The sequence below is a fragment of the Erithacus rubecula genome, assembly GCF_903797595.1.
Source record: "Erithacus rubecula genome assembly, chromosome: 20".
NCBI classification, from domain to species: domain Eukaryota; kingdom Metazoa; phylum Chordata; class Aves; order Passeriformes; family Muscicapidae; genus Erithacus; species Erithacus rubecula.
Genome location: NC_136672.1, coordinates 6,654,067 through 6,660,267, shown reverse-complemented (window position 1 = coordinate 6,660,267; position 6,201 = coordinate 6,654,067). Strand labels below are relative to the sequence as shown.

At 40.8% G+C, this 6,201-nt stretch overlaps 1 long non-coding RNA gene across 1 annotated transcript; it reads right to left on the bottom strand.

The window, feature by feature from the left end:
• Positions 1-4,802: 4,802 nt before the first annotated feature.
• Positions 4,803-6,191, bottom strand: LOC306810793. The gene is made up of 2 exons (XR_013776552.1): positions 6,078-6,191; positions 4,803-5,763 (listed from the first exon to the last, which is right to left on the bottom strand). It is a non-coding gene; the product is annotated as an uncharacterized lncRNA (long non-coding RNA).
• Between the last annotated feature and the right edge of the window lie 10 nt (positions 6,192-6,201).

The following is a 6,201-nucleotide window of genomic DNA, read 5'->3' as shown; positions in this document are numbered from 1 at the left end:
ACCCATGCAAATTTATGTGAGCAAACCATACAAGAAGAGCTCTTGGTTTTGGTAAAGGTAATTGAATAAGAGATGATTAACATGAAGAAGTAATAACAAAGTTAATCAGTAGTGTGGATAGATAATTTTAGAAATATTAAAATACTGCCTCTCTTCTCTCCTATGGACACAAAAGCAGGCAGTACCCTGTCCCTGTCCCACAGTGAGGGGCCACAGTGTGGCAGGGATTGGCAGTGCCAGAATATTAAAACCCTCAGGCATCTCAACCTCTGGGACCTCCAGCTCCCCAAAAACGATCAGGATTGTCCTGTCACCAGAAGTGACCACAGGGGGGGTCAAAATCTGTCTCTACATACCTGCTGTTCTCAGTCATGTCATTTGCCTCTTTTCCCCTCAGCAAAGTGCTCTGAGCTGATCCAAGACACAGCCAATGCTTAATCTTAATCATATGCTGAAGTATTTCACTTAATGAAGACTTCTGCTGGGGACAAATTAGTCCATACATCTCCAACACTTAGTTTAGTTTACCACATCTGTTATTGTAATGAAGAGGAAAAAATTCATACTATTGCTAATAAAGTGATGTACAATGTTATGCATGTTAGTTCCAAACATTTTCCAAGTATTTCTTTTTCCTTGATGCAGATTATAACTGAAATTCTACCCTGTATATCCATTTTATTCAAATTAAGTGCTTTGTTTCAGTGATTAAAGGCACAAGGACAGAAAGCAAATTGTGGGGCACAAAATAATTTGTTCATGAAGGAGTTAAAAGTGCTCATCAAAAGGAGCACTTTGAAAACACAGGAAAGTCTGATCCATCACTTAGCTGTGGGCTTATGTGACATTTACAACAAGCATGTATATTTTGAGATAGTTGACAATGACATCTTTATGTTTTTGTTATCAAAGCTTCCATCTTACAGTCCCCTTTGGTCCTGAGAATTGTTAAAAATGTGCCAGGGTTATGGCTGTTCATACCTTTCCTCTTCTAGGTGTTACAATGATCAGAGAAGAGCAAAGTTTTATGATCCCTTCAAGGTATTTGAAAATGACATTAAATGACGTTTATAAAGATTTCTAAAAGTCAGAAGAGTCTTCTTTTCTTTTCGTGGGCTTGTTCTCACCCTTTTGAATTGTGATAGATACCAATTCCTCCACTCTCCTTCCAGAAAAATACAAAGCATAAGTTTCACATGTCCCATAAATCCACTGGTAGCACCTGCAGATCAGTCATCATGGACTCCTTTCAAATAACAGCTTTTCTTAGGACTCACATGGTATTTATCACCAGAGCTTGCTGTGAGCATTATCTGCTGTATTTTTACATCTTTGGGAGAGCAGTGCCATTTTACAGAGGGAAAGTGAGGGAGATGAAACCGATTAAGAAGCAGGCATCAGCACAAGCAATTCATCTCAGAACTTGGAAGATTTAGAGGAAGGAGTTAGGAGAGAAATGTTTTCTTCTGCAAATGAACACAAAAGTTCAGTTCACACTGGAGCTGAGGAAGTGCCATTCCAGCAGCAGCTATTCCAGTTATTGGCTATAAACTGCAGTTGTGCTGTATGAGACACTGTGCCTCCCCAAGACTCTAAAAAAACCCAAAACCTGAAGGAATGGTCTCTTTCAAGCACATGAATAATTTCATTTGCTCAACTACTTTTGTGATTAAAGTTATCCAGCTGAATTGAGGCTTAATTTCAAAGGAAATGTGCCAAAAATCAAAGGGTGAAACTCCCATTCACTTTAATGGTGAGAAGTTCAGGCCCACAATTGCTACTTTAGAAACATTTGCAACATGTGAGAAATTGCATGGAACAACATTTAATCTTGAACATATTAATCTCTGGTTTCACAGTACTCATATTAATTGATTTTGCTAAAAAATAATACTGGAGGAATAAGGTATTTTCTTACAGAACAAAAATATCTTAAAAGAAAACCTTAAGTACAGAATGTTAATAAACCTAGAGAGACAAGAAGCTACTAAGCATGCTCCTCATTTTTAATTGCTATTCATAGCTGCAGAAAAAGACAATGTATTTGCCAGAAAAAACAAAATGGTTCATGCATTAATACAGAAAAACAGCAACTAGAAACAGGCAACAATTTCAACAAGATTGTGTCTCAAATTCCACACGTGCACAAACCAAACCTTCTACACAGAGAGAAGCCAAGGAATGGAACATTTCTCCTAAATGTTCATCTTTTAGGTTTTAGAACAAAGCTTAGGAGACAACAATTTCTAATGAGCCCATGCACCCTGGGCAGTCACACAGGAATCAATGTGTGCTCAGAATTTACCTTTTTGATGACAAAAATCCTGGTGGCAAAACTTAGCAAAATGGGAAAAGTGGCAAAATACTTCTTACACTCTAGTGGAAACATGAGCATTCAACTCAACCCACCCCAAAAGCAACATGCACTTAAAATTTCCAGCACAGCTTGGCTCACACATCCAGAATATTACTATGATATTGCAATCACCATTTCCAAGAAATTACATTAAACAGGCACCAGGTGACAATTGGCTGTCAAAGTCTGTAATGTGGAACCAGTGAGATCCATTTCAGAAAATTCTTCAAGATGTGTGTTCTTTACTTTTATAGTAAGATGACAAAGAATTCTCAATATCAAAAAACACATATTGCTTTTGATCTTTTAATTAATTCAAGCTTGCAAGAGATAAGGATGAAGGCAGAGAAACAGAAAGCAAAAAGTTCTCTTCCCTGCTTTGTAGCTACTGCAGGGTTGTAGAAATAGTCTCCCTCAAACCAACAGAAGCTGCCTGAACGTGGCAGAAATGGTCTTGCACAGGTTCTGGGGCAAGGTGCAATTACAAACAGTGTGGGCAAGTAGCCACTTGTGACTGTTGATAAAAGAAAGGGTCACAGAAGAGGCACCAGCAGAGGCCAAATAGCCCTGCTGGCTTTAATGACCCTGCTGGAACACTGGGAGTTTGGCACAACTTCCATCTGCCATAACCTCTGATGTGAGTCAGCCAAAAACTGCACTGAAAGAATGTCCCTTCTCATCATCCACCTCTCTGGGACTACACTGCAGTCACGTAGTACAAAGAAAATCCAACCCCCAAATTCTGTTTTTTCATCTTTTTAATTATTTTTAACAGGCGACTTTCCTAATCTACTCCCCAGTTGTGGTAAATACAAAATATGATATGAAATATGAATACTACAAGGACTGTAATCACCACACCACCTGAAATAAATATCATCTAGAAACTTTGACACTAGCCAAAAAAAAAAAAAATTAAAAAAAAAAAAAAGGGATTTCCCACACTATATGCCTATTCAGAAAATCCAAAATTTTCAGCAGGGCAGGAGTGAGGAATGGCAACAACCTGTTCCAGAGACACAGAGGAAGCCACAGTTCAACCTATTTTGCTCAGAAGTTACCCAGTTCAGAATAATTTCTACAATTGATCTTTCCTGATCCAAGGTAATTTTCAGCCAAATGAGTCAAGTGCTGGCTCCTCTGAGCAGGTATGAACCTGTGTTGTGTTGGTATAAAAACCTTTCAGCATGTGGATTAGTAAACACCTTTTAAACTCTGTTCACAGAGCTAAAAACGTGTTTCTATGTAAATATGGCCTGAAGAAATTTGGGTGTCCAGCTTGTAATTAATATATTGAATGCTTCTAAACTGCTGGAAATCCCAGCTGGAAATCTGAGATAGTAAAATCCTCACAACTGAACTACTCAAACATGCTTCAGAGACCTGTGTCTGAATCCACTTTGCAGTCATTTTAACTTCCAGACATGAGTAGTCAGTCTCAATGACTCCAGTATAGCTTAAAGGTTGCCAAGATTAAGTTTAAGAAGTTTAGCCAACTGTATAAATAGGAGTGGAATTCAAATAAGGTCAGTAAATATCAAGCCCCTTCATTCTAGTGAGTTACAGGAGTTTTGAATGGAAACCTCTAGAATAAAAAGAAAATGGGTGCTGCAGGCAGAATTTTTGTCTGTTTGGAATGTCCCTGCAATGTTCAGAACAGTGATGCTCTGCTCCTCTCCCAAACACACCCTACTAAATTAAACCATTTCCCTTGGCATCAGACTGTGCCAAATTCTGCACTGAAAGCTGATCCAAACATCATCTCAGTCTGCAGAAATATTCCCATTGATTTCAGTGGGCTTTGGAACAGGGCCATATTGATATCCATTCAACTTCATTGAACTAAGTTTTCCTGGGGAGCTTCAGGAGCCAATATGGGCATAATGACTTCAAAACCAAGCATGAAGGCCACTGTGAGTTAAATCACACCACAGCAAGGAAATGACAGCAGAATGAATTCATTGTTGTTTATTTAGATTTAAAAACCCTCAAGTTTCCAAGTTCACTACTGTATTTTCCAGGTGAAGGAAACTTCCAAGTTGCTTTCTATCCCTCAGAAATTTTTCAGACTGAGCCACAAACTACTTATTTATCACAGGACACTGAAATAATTATAAGGTTTGTGTGAGGATGATAAGCTTACTAAAAGCATTTCATATATTTGGGATTTTGGGCTATCTGCTATCAGCCAACATCAACTACCTATTTTTTTTCTGCCATTAAACTGATATTAAAGCCTCACTAATCATCAGTAGGAATTAAACATGAGCTTGCCCTTAGGATTTGGCATTCTCTCATAACCAATTCAGTTCTTTGCTGACCTAGTGGTCAACACATCCTTTTACAACAGGTCATCTCTCTTGTCTGAGACATTTATTTGCCCACATGTAATGAATGCCATAATTTCAAGGAGACTAGTTTGGGAACAAGAACGACTGTGTAAATATACAAGACAAGATCCCTTTGGGGCTTTATTATGTTCTGGATTGTGATGTTATTGTAACAAATTATTTGGGAAAACCCAAAAGAGAATTCACAGGCAAATCAATGGAAAACATGAATCTGTTTGAGTAAAGGAGTTTAGTAAATATCAATGGAAATCTTTACTGAGCATTTCCTAGGTATGCTTCCATACAGCTAGACTGGAGATAGATAATGCCACTCATACCATCTATGATCCCAGAACAGGAGATCTTAATCTGGATTTTAGTAAGGCATAAAGAAGAGAATTGCATAGAATATTTAAAAGTCAGGTATTCTGCAGTATTCTGCAAACCTGTCAGGGAAAGGATTCCCTCCTGCTGCCCCACTGTTTAATGCAAGTCCATCAATATATTGTCCATAAGCCTCAAATGACAATGCCTCATGTCCAGACTCGCTGTTCTCACTATAATAGCAGATAATAATAGATAATTGGAGAGAATCCTGAGTCTCTTTGTAAGCCATAAGCAGAGATGGGAGTAAATATCAGCAGAGACTGCTGCAGTGCAAAAAGCACTTGCACTACCCTGGGAACCAGCAGAACGAACACAAGCATCACACTGACTATTAATGCCTGCAGTCCAATTCTTCCTTTCAAAATTGGTGATTTTGTCCCATCCATTTGCTCTGAAGCACTCAAGGATTTTTTGATCTGCCACAACTAAATACCATCAGGTATATCTGAAACCTGGGAGCTCTACACATTTCTCAGAGAAGACGGAAATAACGTAGCCGTGTAGTTTCTTCTCTTCAAGGCGCTTTCCATCCCCATTCAGAGATCCAGGCGTCCTCCTTTAGCTAGAATCCACGCCAAGGTGCACTTTACAAGTATGCCCAGGTTTGAGAACTGTTTACAAACCAATCTTTTCTCAACCCATTCCGCATGCATCCCCCGCCGGAGTGTTTGCAATATGACCTCTGCACACCTGCCAAGAGCCGGGAGATCAGTTTGATACCCAGAGCATCTCTCTCCCTCCCCCTTGCCGTGATCACCGGAGGCACCCGCAGTCGGAGCGGCCGCACCTTGGCACACCTGCCCCGAGCCGGGCTCTGTTGGCAGCCCCGAGCCCTCTCCCGTCCCGTGTTCCCGGCACACACCCCGGCCCACGGCCCCTGCTCCGCCGGCAGCTCCCCACCCGCAGCCAGGCAAACCCTCCCCGCTCCAGCTGCGCCTCTCTTTTACTATATTTTTTTATTTTTCCTGAGGTGGCGGGGGAGAGCAAAATCAAACTGGCCGCACGTTTCGAAACCCAAGCGAGCAGCATCCTTTGGAATGCCGAAGACAGCCCGGCCAGCCAGGGGCCCGTGGGCGGTGGCTCGGACGTGTCCCCCCTTCCACCCCCGGTCCCGGCGCATCCCGGTCC